The sequence below is a fragment of the Tyto alba genome, unplaced genomic scaffold, assembly GCF_018691265.1.
Source record: "Tyto alba isolate M040663 unplaced genomic scaffold, T.alba_DEE_v4.0 Super-Scaffold_27, whole genome shotgun sequence".
Classification (NCBI taxonomy): domain Eukaryota; kingdom Metazoa; phylum Chordata; class Aves; order Strigiformes; family Tytonidae; genus Tyto; species Tyto alba.
The window spans coordinates 24,996,596-25,012,230 of record NW_024881301.1 but is presented as its reverse complement, the minus strand read 5'-3'; positions in this window follow the sequence as shown (position 1 = coordinate 25,012,230).

Genomic DNA, 15,635 nt, shown 5'->3' with positions numbered 1-15,635 from the left:
CCAGCAAAAACACAGATAAGAGTGATGCAGATTGTGAGTTTGGGTTGGGTAGGAAAATATTGTCAGAGGGTTGCATCAGTGTATAACTTGAAGGGTTGAAAGAAGGCTGAGAAGGCTTTTTACAGGGTATTGTCACTTTGTTGTCAACCACAGCTATGTTGAGAGAAGTGAGAAAGAACAGTAAGGGTCCCAGGCTGACATTGAGATAAAGGGAGATGTTTGGAGACTTTCTTCTGCGTAGAGGTTACATTGCACAGCATTATCTTTTTCCATTTAAAGTAACATTTATTTCTTTGTGGACTTTGCCTTTTCTAGTCTCATTGTATCAGTGTGTCCAAAAAAACTTCCTTATTAGTAAGATTGCCTGGTATAAAAATTCCGTGTCTATTCTTCCTTTTTATCTGTGTGTGTAGGCAACACTTCTCAGAAAGCCTTACCCTATGGAAAAACCCTGATGATCGTGCCCTCATCTGTAAAAGGCACAGGGTAGAAGTACAAGAGTGCTTCTCACTCTAGCATGATATACCTTCTATTTACCTCTCTCCAAAATTAGTTCAGGAGATCAGAAATTTAGAAAAGTTATCACCAAAAATATCTGTTAAAGGCAAAGGAGCAATGTAACTTCCTCTTAGAGTGTCTACTTCCTCTCCGAGTATTTGCCTTATTCAGATAATTGATACATAAATGGATGTAAAATGGATGTATTCTATTTGATTGTATATCATATATGTCACACAAGTACAGTGAATTCAACAATATAAGGAAACTGAGTAAATGAAACTACTTTAATGGGAACAGTATAGTGCTTTTAGTGTCATTTGGATTTTTTTACTGTTCTATTTACTATATATGTGTGGTTTACCTGAAAATTATCACAACATTTCTCCTCAAACTATTAAATATTTTCTGAAAGAATCCTTTTTAATTTCTAATAATTGCCAAGTCCTCTTTCATTCTATCTTTATTCTTACTGGAAAAAAATTCACTTTTTAATTCTTCCATAGTCTAAGTTCCTCATATTATACAGTATTTTCTGCCTCATTGAAAATAAGAATACTGTGAAAATTGTTAAGAATAATGTTAAGAATACTTTGGAAAATTATTAGGTTTCGTTCTTAAATTTATATGAAGGATAAAATTTGTAAAATTCATTTCTCAAAACTGACAACCTTAGAAATGTCACATTAGTGTACATTACATGGCAATAAAGTGTAACTGAATATTGTTGGTAATAACCTGTAGGCTTTATTTTTAATGATACTACTGCAGTGTCAATTTTAGAATGTGTGTTAGATAAAATAATGGACAAAAGAAATGAAAAAAAATGTAGACTGGTTTATAATTTTTTTCTCCATTTCATTATTATCTATTAAGAATTCTGTATGTAAGAATTGCATGATAATTTTATTTGCACTCATGGAATTTGATATGAAACTCTTAATATCTCATATTTAAACTTGGTAGTTAATCTGTAAGTATGATAAAGTATGTACTCATTGACATGACTGAAACTGACTTCTCTGTTTATTCATCGATCAGTGGTGGTAGATGAAACAATATTTACTTTCTCTACAAGGAACACTGAGAATTTTTCCTTCAGTAAAAAGACAGAGGTAAGAGAGAAGTCTATTAATTGTCTTTGTTCAGCAATGGTTGTATTTTTCAAATTAATGTGTATAAAGTGCCACAGAATGTGTCCATTTTTTTCCTGACTAAAATACACTAAGTTCTGACTACGTCCACCAAATTTAGATGTTGACAAACTGTTAGTTTATAAATTGATGTTCTTAGGAGGAAGGGAGATGAAACATTCAATTAGATAGTGGATCAGCTCTTCAGCTGTTACAAGGAAGAACTTTCTATTAGTTCATATTCTCAGCAAGTCTGGCACAGTGATTAGAAAAGGAGAAATATTTAAAGTCTATCTTGGTATTTGTAATAGGTTCAATTTTGAAAGGTCAGATCTTCATATAGGTCAACATTTACAATGGCTCTGTGAGTCAGCAATGCTGTGAATGAAGAAAAATGGGTTGACAGGCCTGATGGGATCAGAGTGGAGTCAGAAGGGCAGAGTGTATCCCTCAAAATTCACAGGCATCTGGCTCAGTCATCTTGGTGAGTAAAAAATGTATCTCTGTATTGGGCTGTCCTGAGTATGAGTGAGTGGTGGGGTTTTTGGTATCAGGGGGGAGGGGGCAATAGGGATGGCCCCCTGTGAGAAGCTTCTTGAAGCTCCATCAGCTCCACCTCTGCACCAAAACTGATCCAATGGGCTGCGCCTCTGCAATAATGTATTTAAGAAGGGACATGATGAGGAGAAGTGGGACTTGTGAGGAGGAGTTGCAGAAGCTGTGTGAACACCAAGGTCAGTGGAGGAACGGAGGAAGAAAGGAGGGGGGAAGTGTGCTGGAGCAGAGACCACACTGTATCCTGTGGTGAGACGGCAGGGCGGCCCCCCCTGCCACCCATGGAGATCTACGGGGGAGCAGACACTGATTTATGGCCTGTCACTTCCACCTGATTGATCAAGGTGCTGTGCCCAAAGAAGGCCGGGGTCTCATGGGAAAAGGCAGCCCCGCTGCTGTAATTCAGTTCTGGGAGGATTGCAGCATGCGGGGGTGTCCCATGCCGGAGCAGCTCGGGAAGGGCTGCAGCTGTGGGAGAGGGACTCATGTTGGAGAAGGTTGGTGTCCCATGCCGGAGCAGTATAAGGAAATGCTGTGGCCCGTGGGAGGGACTCATGTCTGAGAAAATATGTGGAGGACTGTCTCCTGTGAGAGGGACCACAATGGAGCAAGGGGAGAAGTTCCAGAAGCTCCCCCCACTGAAGATGGAAGAAGTGGCAGCACTGACTGCACCCCCCATTCCCTGCCCCTGCGCCACTGGGGGGAGGAGGTGGAGATATTGGGAGCAGAGCTGAGCCCGGGAAGAAGGGAGGGGTGGGGGGAAGGTGTTCTCAAGATGTGGCAATGCTTCTCACTGTCCTACTCTGTTACGTGTTGTTAGTATCTGTAATAAATGTATGGGGTTTTTTCTTCCCCTAATGAGTCTGCCTTTTGCTCATGACCATAATGGGTGATTTGTCCCTTCTGGTCCTATCTCAAATCCCAAGCCTGGTTTATTTTTCCCTTTGCATCACTGATAAAGAAGAGAGAAGTGAGCAGCTGTGTGGTGCTCAGTTGCTCGCTGAGCTCAACCTATGATGTGGGCATAACTGGCCGGGTTTTGGTAGGTAGCAGTGGTGCTGTTGATGACGGTTGCAGCTGGCTTCAGATGGCTCAGCAGTGTATGGAAGCAGCCTATCAGATGCCAAATCTTTAACCTGTCTGAGGATCACATGGAGCCTCTGTCAGACGTATTTGAGTGAGAGTAGTAGCTGTTAGGTAGAGGACACCCAGGAGGAGACACAAAAGAAAACACAAGAAGAGATAGGTGAGTATGTCTGTGAAGACACACAAAAAGATGTGAGTGGAAACACAGGAGGACACACAAAAAGGGGACACTTGAAGAAAAAAATGAAGAGATGCATTTGGAGAAACAAAGAGTCAGGTGGGAGGGGACATTGTGGGGAACACACCTGGAGATGCTCTCTTAGGAAGAGGTGTTCTGTGCCGGAGGAGGGACCACTGAGGGGAATGTAGGTTATGGAAGACCCATGCTGGGGCAAGGACATCCCTGAGGGGACTGCAGACTATGGAGGACACCAAGTTGAGATTCCTTTGCCCACAACAATTTCTACACAGATGAGGGTCTATAAGGGAGATATTGAAATTTTCTCTCCTGTAGTAGAAGATGAACTGACTAAATCTATCCACAACTATAAAGATTTGGGAATATTTTCAAAGTTCTTTAAACACCTGTGTTTGTGAAGGAAGAGATTAAGGTATGCTGTGTGGTATGTTCCAGTCTTCCAAGATTAGAAATAAACAGTCTTCACAATTGCAAGATTAACTATGTTGTTTATTTCTCCATGGGAATACCCGACAGTGATCAAGTGGTAAATATCACCTGTTCTGTGATAAAATACATCCTCTGAGTGGAAAACTCTAGTGTTTGGGACTTTTTCAAGGAAAAATATTATTTGGATGATGGAGTGTTTTTAAAATATTGTTTAAGTGGTTGAGACCATTGAAAGAAATCCCTGGGAATAGAGTTCAGGCAAAGCCTTAGTGCTTATGGTTCTGCTAAAGTTTTGCTGAATGCTGAAATTTTCTTTCTTTGTTATGAAATGGCAAATGCTTCATTGCTCTTCTTAAGTGTGGATTGTGCCAATAAAAAAAAAAGTGAGTCCTTTGGGAATGGAAAGTTTTTCTAGGCAAAATATACAATACTATGGTTGTGCTCCTCTAAAAAGAGGTAGTTGAAAAAAAAAAATCTCAAGTGCTGAAGACATGGGAGGTTATGGATTTATTTCATAAACCACATTTTCAGTTAACAAATACATTATTCTCATGTCATTAATGTTGCAATTTTTTTCTATCTTGAGCAAACCAAGATAAAATTATCTCAGTGAATATTTTTCACGATGAGACTTTTGATAATTGAATTAAGATGTAGAGTAATACTTATTATAGACACTTTTTTTTTCCCTTAAACTTGATTTTCTAGTGCTTCTAAGTAGAAATTAAAAACAAGTGAAATGGCAGCTACAGAACAGTTGTTCCAGTGTTTTACAGGTGCCAAGGTTAAGAATAATCTTTAAATTCTTGTTTTCTGGCGGCCTACTGCATATTTGGAACATTACAGAGATCTAATCTCAGTCTCTTTCGACATTCACATTGTGGAACCAATCCTTTGAGTGACATTTATGTTTGAATTCATAGATAGATGCCAATAGCATCTCTTACCGTTTGTTGTCATCATTATGTGTATATGTGCATAAAACAGGTCTGAAATTTATAAATTAAGGATCAGCATATCCCAAAAAGTACAGGGATATATTTAGCTGAACATAGTTGACTGTAAATTTTATATGAAGTAAAGGAGGATCTAGCACACCTGTCACAATCTGCTTATGAAGATGTGTTCAGTTCTGGGCCCCTCACTACAAGAAAGATATTGAGGTGCTGGAGAACATCCAAAGAAGGGCGATGAAGTTGGTGAAGGGTCTAGAGAACAAGTCCTGTGAGGAACATCTGAAGGAACTGGGGTTTTTTAGCCTGGAGAAAAAGAGTCTGAGGGGAGACCTTATTGCTCTCTACAACTGTCTGAGTGGAGGCTGTAGGTGTTGGTCTTTTCTCCCAAATCACAAGTGACAGGACAAGAGGAAATGGCCTCAAGTTGTGCCAGGTGAGGTTTAGATTGGATATTAAGAAAAATTTATTCACTGAAAGGCATGTAGATGTGGCGTTTCAGGACATGGTTTCCTGGTGGACTTAGCAGTGTTAGGTTAATGGTTGGACTCAATGATTTTAAAGGTCTTTTTTAACATAAATGATTCTGTTTCTATAATTCTGCAGGTGAATATACGTATTTTTATGCATTATGTAACATAAACAAGAGAAAGAATGAGTGGGAATGAGGCACATAATTTTAATTAAGATTTCTTATGCTTCATGTCAAATAAGAAATAAAATATTGTAAAATAAAGATTTAGGTAAGGATTTTTTATGAAAAGAGAAAACTATCTCTTAATCTATTAATTCCATCAGTAATCATCACAATTTCAATTTTTTTCATGCTCTAAGATTTTTTCCTTCTTGACTTGCTGTCTTCCTCATTTGCTTTCTTCCTCACTACATGGCAGATTTTTTACATCAAACACAAGACAAAAAAGTTTTCTGTGTTTGCTGGCTATTCAACACAGAGTCAGTGCTGGACAGAATATGGACTTTATTCCTATGGTTGGTGAAATCACCCAGGAAAAACAGTTTCAATGTAAAACTTCATAGGAACAGATTGACTACAAATCTGTACTCCTTTTAACTCTGCTCATGACCAACTAAAAAATACTAGGATCTGATCTTCAGAGGTACCAACTATGTGCAGTTTCATTAGTATTTTCAATAACAGTGAAATATTGTGCAAAGCAACTTTTAAAATAAATAGTTCTGATGAATGGTTGGGCTTTCTTCAGGAAACTGATGATTAATTATGATACAGATAGTTTATTAATTTTGCTTCTCTAGAGAAGTCAGATCTTGGAAAATGTAGTTGTAGTGCACAGTCTATGATCTGAACATATGAAAGTTTAAATCTTTCCCTCACGGAGTCCCTCAGATAAAATTGTTCTTATTTGCAGCTGCCATTTATGCACAGTATTTGCAAACAAAGCACTCTATTATTTCTAACTACTATGTTACAAGTGTGGCAGTAACAGAATATATAGTAAAACTCTTCAGAGTACTTATTAAGTTCTTCTGAAAATTGTTATTACAAGGATTTGATACTAAAAGATGTCTACAGGCCTCCTTGAAGTCTGTAGTTTACAAGGGCAACGGAATTCTGACCATAGTCTGTGGGTGGTAGAAAGTGGCATTAAAACATTGCTTACTTCTCTCACAGGGCCAACATGAATGTAGAATCACTGACTAATATTTGCAAAACACTTTGAGATCCTCACATAAAAGGAACATAGCAGTTCAAAGTATTTATTTTTGCCAGTAGGGAATATTTGTGACTTTGGTTTCAGTGTCCACATCTTTTAGGCTCCTATATGTTTCCAGAACTCAATTATATCCCGGTAGGTATTTCCTGAGAAAATCTTTTAAATGAGTAGAAAAAAATAAAATAAACTTGGTTACCTGTATATAATCCAGGACTTTCTATCTGTGGCAATATTATTGTACTGTAACTGTAGTGTCATAAGCACTAAGAAAAAAAGTTGGAGTACAGATTGTCAAGTAATCTTTAGAAACCAATTAAGTGAAGTTTGTCAAACCAAAGGGGCCCTAACCTACAGGGAGAGCTAATAGTTTTATTTCAAAGACAAAGTTACAGCTTAGTGTAGGGCCTCTGCAACCCATCTAGTTCTTGTTGAAATAACCTACTTAGAAAATGCCAGGGTTGTTTTGTTTCTCTTTTTAGTTTTTTTTCACTAATATTTTATTTTAGTTAAAATTTTGCTTGGCTAACATGACAATGTGTGTGTGTTTAATTTCTTCGGCACTGTAGATATAAACTTTCTCCCAACTAATATCACAAAATGTAACAAGGAGTTAAGTTGGAGTCGCAAAGTCTGCAGTTCGTAACTTGACATCCTGTCTTTGCAGAGTCCACTCTGCAGCTGACACAAAGCTCTATTTAATGTGCTGCCAATCACTTCTAGTCAAGTACAGTACCGTAAATCCTCTAGTACTCTTTCAGAATGATTTTGTTTATATCTTTTTTCCACTGAATCTGGTTTTCTGTCTCCATACAGTGACGTGTAAATCTGAACAAAATTGTCACAGAAAAAAAGTTGTCCTTTAAATTGCTTTCATCATCTCTCACAGACAACTTCTAGGAAGAAAACAGCTTGCTAAGGTATAAGAGAGAGGTTATGAAGTCTCTACATAAGCTTCAAATAATCAGAAATGTATCGTTAAATATATATTACTAGTGCAGTTTTGAAGGACTGAGGTTCACAGATAATTGCAAAAGAGTTTAGCTATGGTTAATAATATCAGTAACTTAGATGTATTTGATTATTCATCTTATACCTTAGCTAAATTTTTTTCTTACCCCTCCTTGGTTGTCCCTTACTTGTTCAGCTTTGTTGATACTCACGTGGGCTGTTCACTTGATTCAGTCTTCATCAAGCTCAGGTCTCTGGGCTCTTCTTCCACCATTTTGCGACCCACTCGTATCATCTTTGATATTATATTTTTCTCAACCTCTCCTCTTCGACTGTTCTGTGCATTCTTGCAATCTCTCAGCTTCCTTCTCTCTGCCTTGTCTTCCTGTTTTTTTTTTTTTTTTTTTTTTTTTGTTTTGTTTTTTTCCCAATTATATCAACAAGGCTTTTCTGCACTTTATGTTTTTTTTTTTCTTTCTGCAGGTCTGTCCCACTGTCACCAGTTGCAGTGTGACATCCTAGGCTCCTGCTCTCAGGAAGAAGCAGATGTCTGCAATTATCACAAATACACTGACTTCCTTCACCTTGTATTCAATTTCCTGCTCCTCGGATCTGTATTCATCAGAGGTGAACAAACCTTATCCAGGATAAGTAGTCCCTACAGCGACAAACTGGCCTGCCATGATGCCATTCTTCAAACCTAACCATTCCTTCTGCTTCCACTATTTTTCCTCACTGTATCTGATCTTATATCCTTTCTCTCTCCTATTGATTCCAATGCATCCACTTTAATCTTTTCCCTCTTTCCTGATGGCATTTTATAGTACAGTACCACCCAGTGCATTACTGTTCAGCAAAACCACTACTGTTTAGCAAAATGGTTCAGTTTTTCATGTCATCGGAAAAAGTCTGCTTCACTCTGCTTTATTCTACAATCTTTGACTTTTTTTTAATCAGTGTCCTCACTGAGAACAATGTTTGCAATTGCTGTTCAGTATTAATTTCTAATCATGTTCTATACTTTTTCGAACCCACTTCTGTATCTTCAATGAAATTGAAATGACTCTCATCTAATTGCCTAAATACTGTCTGAAATCCAAAACTCTGCAGCAGTACATATTCACTGATTTATTGCCTTGAAAGAGATAGCTCATTTTCTTCTTGCAAGCAGGATTTCTCTTGATTTCATCTTTACTCTGGTTTTCATCTTCCCTTTTTGATTGCTCTTCCCCTCTTTGACTGAATAGTGTTTATTACCTCCTACATATTTCTGAGGGTGCTTCAAAGCCTGGCTTCTGTTTCCTTTTCAGTAGCAGTAATGGTGGATGGGGCAAGGACCTGCCCCTCTCTGTGATAAGGATTACTCTTTGTGTCTCTTCATCCTGGGAGTTTGACTTCCTGTGAGTCGCAGCCCAGAAAATCATGGAGAAGTATCAGACATGGGAGTTGATCTGGGTGCCAACATTCCTTCTTATACCACTGTTCTCATCTGCAGATTCTTAATCAAAAAGCAACTATGCAATATGCTTTGAAAACAAACCCTGACTTGTTTCCTTCTGACCAAATGGAATACTGGCCTACTCTCAAGAATTCTTGTCAATTACTACCTGCCACCTGTTACCATGGTAGCCATGATTTCCATCTCTATTATGATCTTCAGTGTGGTCATGCCTCTAGATATTGTTGTGAAAATTATGTCTATGTCTAGCTGATTCTCTGTGGTACAATATTTCCTGTGCATTCACAATTTTCAAGTCCTTTCTGTTGGTTAAATGTTGCATACATCCTTTACTCCAGTATGTTTTTTTTCTGGATCTCAGAAATGTCATCAGCTGACATCCACCCAGAGTGCACCAGAATGATAATTCTTCCAGCCTGTCCCTTTTGTCCTGTATCTTCTTTCTGTGAATATTTCTACTACGTCCATCATACAGCAAATGTTACTTAGGTAATTATATTCAACATCAGATGATTGTTTTAATTTTCAAACTATAGACCATCATTACTACTTTCATAATTCCTTGTGAATTCACTGACATTCAACACTTCAATTGGACAAGTCTCCACCAGCCACTTTTAAGATTTAAAAATAATATGTTCATGCTCTTTACTATGCTAGTCTTCCTAATTGTCTGTAAACAGACTCAATATCCCTACATTCTCAACAAAAATCACTATCTTTAGATTTATCATAAAATAATATTTTGCCAGAAAGCATATGGAGGACTTAATAGTGCACCTATGGTGTCTCATTATTTTCTAATATCAGCTGTGTGTTTCCACCCTTTCTCTCATACTGTAGTGGGTCCATAAGTTCTCTAGGACATGAACTGTGGGTTTGGTTTGTGTTTTACAATATCTGACTGTAGTAGTGTGGGAAATGGATAGCACACAGTTGTAGTAATAACAATGACAACAGCAAACGCACTAACAGTGTCACCTCTACCTGGTGATTTCAGAACTGGTTCTAGATCACGTTCCTAATTTTGCTACTGATACATAAGAACTGAGTAAGAGCTGCTGAACACATACAGAAACAAAAATAGCACTTTTGCATCTGGAATCTGGGTGTTTCTGTAGGGAGTCAGTATCTGACAAGTGTATTTTTGTCCATAAGGCAAAGAGCGGTAAGGTTCCTCAGCAAGTGGTAGTATTGGTGCTGAAGTGATAGACTCTTGATTGGCAGTGAATATGTCAGCAAATTTTTCCATTTCCAGGTGCTTTCATGACATACAGCTAAATGAAGTTTATCTATAGTGATTAGTCAACTTTGGGTGAATATCAACAAGAAGATGAATGATTTGAATTTGATTAGTATAAAAATTGTTTAGTGACCATCATGCCATGCAGCAATCCTTCTTCAGTGATGTGATTGTACAAGACTGTACCAATTCTGATGGGTTGGATGGGGAGCTAGGGGCGTGGAGATATGTGTTCTTTTTGTATCAGGTGAAAAGAGATGATTTGTCTTTGAAATTACTCTAAATTAATTCATAATTTAATTAAAGATATTACTCTTAAAATGTTGACATTCACAGCAGGAAATCCATCTAATTAGAGAGTGTACCCACTGAAAAATTGTATTAACATTTGATATGCAAATAATATAAACATGAATATACTTAGAGACTTGCACCAGCTATTATAAAAATATTTAAAATTAGCACAGCATGTATAAGTAAATACATATCAAATGGAAAATTATCTAAGGCCTGCAATACTATTTTCTTTTTGTAATTTTGTCTAGACAAAATTTAAAGTATTATGTGAAGTTTTTTTAATATAAGAAAATTTTTAGTGAAATATAGTTTCATGGCTCAGCTAAATAGAGAATTCAGTGCAGTATCTGAGCACACATGTTTGCAATAGCTGATATTTGGTGTTAGATTACTGGTTTTTATCATTTCAAAGGTACATCAGCGTACTGTTGGCTTACTAGTGGTGACTCCTTGTCATTCAGTTGTTCGAGTAACATTTACTGTTGATGTTATAAATGTTAGCACATCTCCAGCTCTGTTCTAAGCCAACTATGTTTGCCTAAACTACAGGTCATCAACACAAATATATCTGTTTGATACCACAGGTGCAGAGATTCAGGCTTTTCTCAATCTTTAAATACATATGCATATATATTTAGTGTGTATTCTAATTTTTTATTTAGAAAAAGACAGAGGATAGCATCTCTAAGATAGGATGCAATTAATTGATCTCACCTCCTTTTAGTACAATTTTATGCTATTTTCAAGAAAAGTGATTTATTTTTCATGTGGCTTACCTACAGCCGGGCTCACAAGTTTTCATGAAGTGCTGGAGACAACAAAAGCCTTTGCTCAAAAACCTTATAGGGCTTAGTTTTCTTTTCTGCTGGATTCATACATTACATTAATATTACCCTTGTATTTCTATGCTTATTGTCAAGTTTTATAATTTTTCTGTTCTTCACTATATAGCTTATAAGGAAGTGCACAAGGGTCCATCAACATTGCAGGACATTTCATACCTTACTGGGAGTAATATAAGAAAAAGTAAAAAGGTTTGTTATCTGTAATAAAAGATGTTGCAGTACTTCATTCTTCAGATTTCATTGTCATTAAAATTTTTCCACTAATTTCAAAATGCTGGAAGAAAAAAAAATGTAGGTAGGACAGAGGTTTTTTTTTGTTTCTGATACTGATTCTACCTACATTTTACCACTGATTTTATGAATACCTGGAGATTATAGTTTATCTTTACTGTGAGGTGGTAACTCCAGAATGCTACATTCCTATTAATCTGGTTTCCAGAAACAGATAAAAAATCAAAATACTTCAGGAACAATAAACTTCATAAACTGCAAGAAAATGAATTCAGGAAGGACAAGCATCCAGTTCTCACTTTCATTCTTTGTCATTTTCATTGGACTGGATTTCTGTTCATCCATTCATTCCCATCTACAGCTAAGAGTTACAGAATGTTTCTGCTAGCAAATAACTTCTTTTCTAACAACAACAACAATTTTGGACAGCAAGAGCAATTGCAGTTATGTTGAAGAGACATGCTTCTGACCACTTTACAACTGAAATAGATGGTTTCAGAAGTAGACTGATCTAGTCAGATTTAGAGATCAACAGTCTAAAGGGTCGAGGTAATTGTTTTCCAGGTGGCAGAGAAATGTCAGTCAGTCTCTAGTCAGATGTGGTATCTATCAGTAGTAACAATTCTATTAGCTCCTCCCCTCTCCCCTCTCCCCTCTCCCCTCTCCCCTCTCCCCTCTCCCCTCTCCCCTCTCCCCTCTCCTCTCTCCCCTCTCCCCTCTCCCCTCTCCCCTCTCCCCTCTCCCCTCTCCCCTCTCCCCTCTCCCCTCTCCCCTCTCTTTGCCCCAAGTTTAATTATAATTTTTCAGTGACAATAATGAACAATATTCATTGATGAGTCAATTTTGAGTTATTTTTTTGTACCTTATAAACTTTGTGGCTTTGAACCATTACATTCTTAAAAAGGGACAGAGTGTGTTCCAGTAGGATACAAAGTAAGTGCTGGTAGCACATCCCCAGATACTGAACTTCAAATTATGACATATACTTAGAAAGATTGGACTGAGAGACAGACAGACAGAGTGGGTTGCATCACCATACAAAACTCATCACAATAAAACATGCATTTCATTTCCCATGGTACTTGTCACATATTCTCATAGATTCCATATAAAGTTGCTTGGGAAATTATTAGTTCAGTAAATAACTCTTCTGTTCTCCTCATCAGTGTTCTTCAAAATACCTCTTTCCAGGATGGTATATTTTGGGGATGTTTGTTCCATTTTAATTTTAAGCCCTTAATATTTTTCAATATACCTTGTTGTGTGCAAAATTATTACTGTTTAACAGTGTATAATTACAGTGTGATTAAAAAAAAGTATAGAGTATATATAAAAGCATATACCTTTTGAATTAGATAACATTTTAAGCTTCTTCAAATATAGGGAAGCATGAAAATATCAAATATATATTTTATAGAATTTATTCTTTCATAAGGGATTAGTAAATCAGTTTTATGTACTTCAGAAACACATAGTAGGAAAAGGACCTCAAAAAGAGTGCATTTTTAACAATTTAAAATAAAAGACTTTGCTTGTCCGGCTCTTCATGTGAACCCAAATTAGCATTCTGTGTTCATCTTGAGCTTGGATAGATTTGAAGCCTTTCATGTCTAAAACCGCATGATCAAGGGCAAAATCTTTTGCTAGCACTGGAATCTGGAGGGGGAAACAAGACACGCACACATGGCTTTATCACTGTGTGTTTTACTGCAGAGACCATGAAAAAAATCTCCATTGTGTTTTATTTAATTAAAGCACACTGCCCCCTTTTGAATTTCTTTTTAACAAAAAATAAATCCTTCCTCATTAAAGATGTAGAGACCTACAGTATATAGTCTCTTGCAACAATGCGAGCTTTAACTACACTTTAAACAGCTTATAAATGACAGATCCTGTATAAAATAATTTGATAGTCCCATCATTAATTCAATTGCAGAAACCTTGCCTGGGTAAGAATCATGTCTGAATATCATCTGTCATGAAATATTATCTCCTGATTAGCTTGGATTTTCACTAGTAGGCAGTGTGTATGGGAATTGCAGTGCAACACAATTGCATCTTTTTTTTAGTTTCATCTAGTGCTTCCCATTTTTTAAATTATTCACTGAAATTTGGTACAAAGATAAGAGGATTATCTACTTTATTAAATACATCCATTCCAGTTACCGTCTACCAAAAATTGCACATTGATTTGGTCTGATGTTAAACACATTTGATCACGATCTCTTTTAAAGTTAAGTCTGAACTTATAAATCATTGTGCCCCTGTCTAACTCAGGTGAAACAGGAAAACTAAAAATGAACAAGGTAGTAGAAAGAAGACAAATGTAGTGGAGAACTGGAGAGAGGGGAAAACAATACAGAAAGAACAAGGATGACATTGAAGGAAGTGAGTGCAAACTCACTATTTATATTATATACACTGTGGAAAACAACTTTTAAAGCCTATATGTGAGTAGTTCTATACACATACATGTCTGAAGTAAATGAGGTACTTCTATCTTAATATGTACCAATAAAAGATTTATCTTTATGTAAAAAAAAAACCCCAAACTAACCAAAATCAATGATAAAAACCTATCTGAAATATTCTTATGTAAAGAATAAATTTGCTTTGGCAACTCAGAGTTACGTTAAAACAAAAAAAAAGCAGCAACTTGACATCATTTTGAGAATGCAAAACATTTTTCAGAAGTTCAAGGGATAAGATTTTGGTAACATTTGCCTGAAGAGAAATGATTTTTATCAAACATAGCAAAATTTAACAGTACTTAATAATTCTGGATTTTTCTGCTAGTATATGTCAAATATTGAAGAAAATCTATGTCAAAATTTCCAGGACTTCTTGAGCAAATATGGAAAATAATTTATTCCTTGAAAAAAGTTTATTGGCACTTAACTTTTCATTTTGATCTTTTTAACACTACTTGCCAAGTGATCACAATTGAGTTATGTAGTTATGTTTGCAGAAAGCTAATTGTAGCGTGAATGCTTGACAGAACTGGAAAAACACATTTTATTGCTTTCTGCAGTCAATAAAACAGAAACTTATTCATAACAGTTTTAATCCTCTCAAATAGAAACAGCTTTACATCTCCAGTAAGAGTAATTCTGAATATGCAGTATCACTCAGATTCTAAATAAGACAATTAATTTCAAAAGAATAATAATTTTAAATAATAAAGGTACGTGAACTGAAATACACATTTAGAAAAACATTTCATATTAATTATTCACTAAGAATAGGATCCACAAAGCTGCTTAGAAAGTTTGTAGGGATCTGGGTGTTTCAAGACAAATTTACAGACCCCGTCTCTGATAGCATCAACATCCACAGACACTGTGACTTTTGTACCACACCCTTCAACTACAGATGTGCCTCCCTAAGTCATGCTCTGAATGAGGCACAGGGATTTTGTGCAGTGGCTTCATTAGTCTGCTGAAATTCACAACACCTATGAACTTTACAGGGGCCGTTTTTTAGGATAGCTATTTCATAGTTCTGACCTGGTCATTTCACTTTTTGACCTGCATATTTCAGGAAGATCTATGTGTGGAGAGGGCATCTATGTTCCTGCATGGAGTCTGATTTACTTTGGTGGAGATTGAAACAAGCTCAGTGTCACCATGGGTTTAATTACAAGTGCACTGTAAATAAGAATAAATATTAAAACAGGATAATTTGTAGACTTGTGCTCTAGAATCTGCAGGTTGAAAGATTTTCTCCCTCCCTTCTATTTCATATTTTGATAAGGAAAATACTTTTAAAAAACAAACAAGCAAAACTGAATAGCTACATTTTGTGTCCTGGAAAGACATCAAATTTTGGATAGGCAGACAGTGGTATTTTGAGAGATCTGGAAGTGGATTTCTTTGCATTTCTCACCTTTATTTCTCTCTTTTGAAATGAAAAATATATCCTAATTTTTCATATCTATGTCTGCACAGGTTAATTTCTTTACTGTTTTCTATTACTTGTGGTTGTGTATTTTTATTATAAACACCATTTGTAAAGAAGATATTTATATGAGAAGAAATGTAATACTGCATATAAAGGCTGTGATAT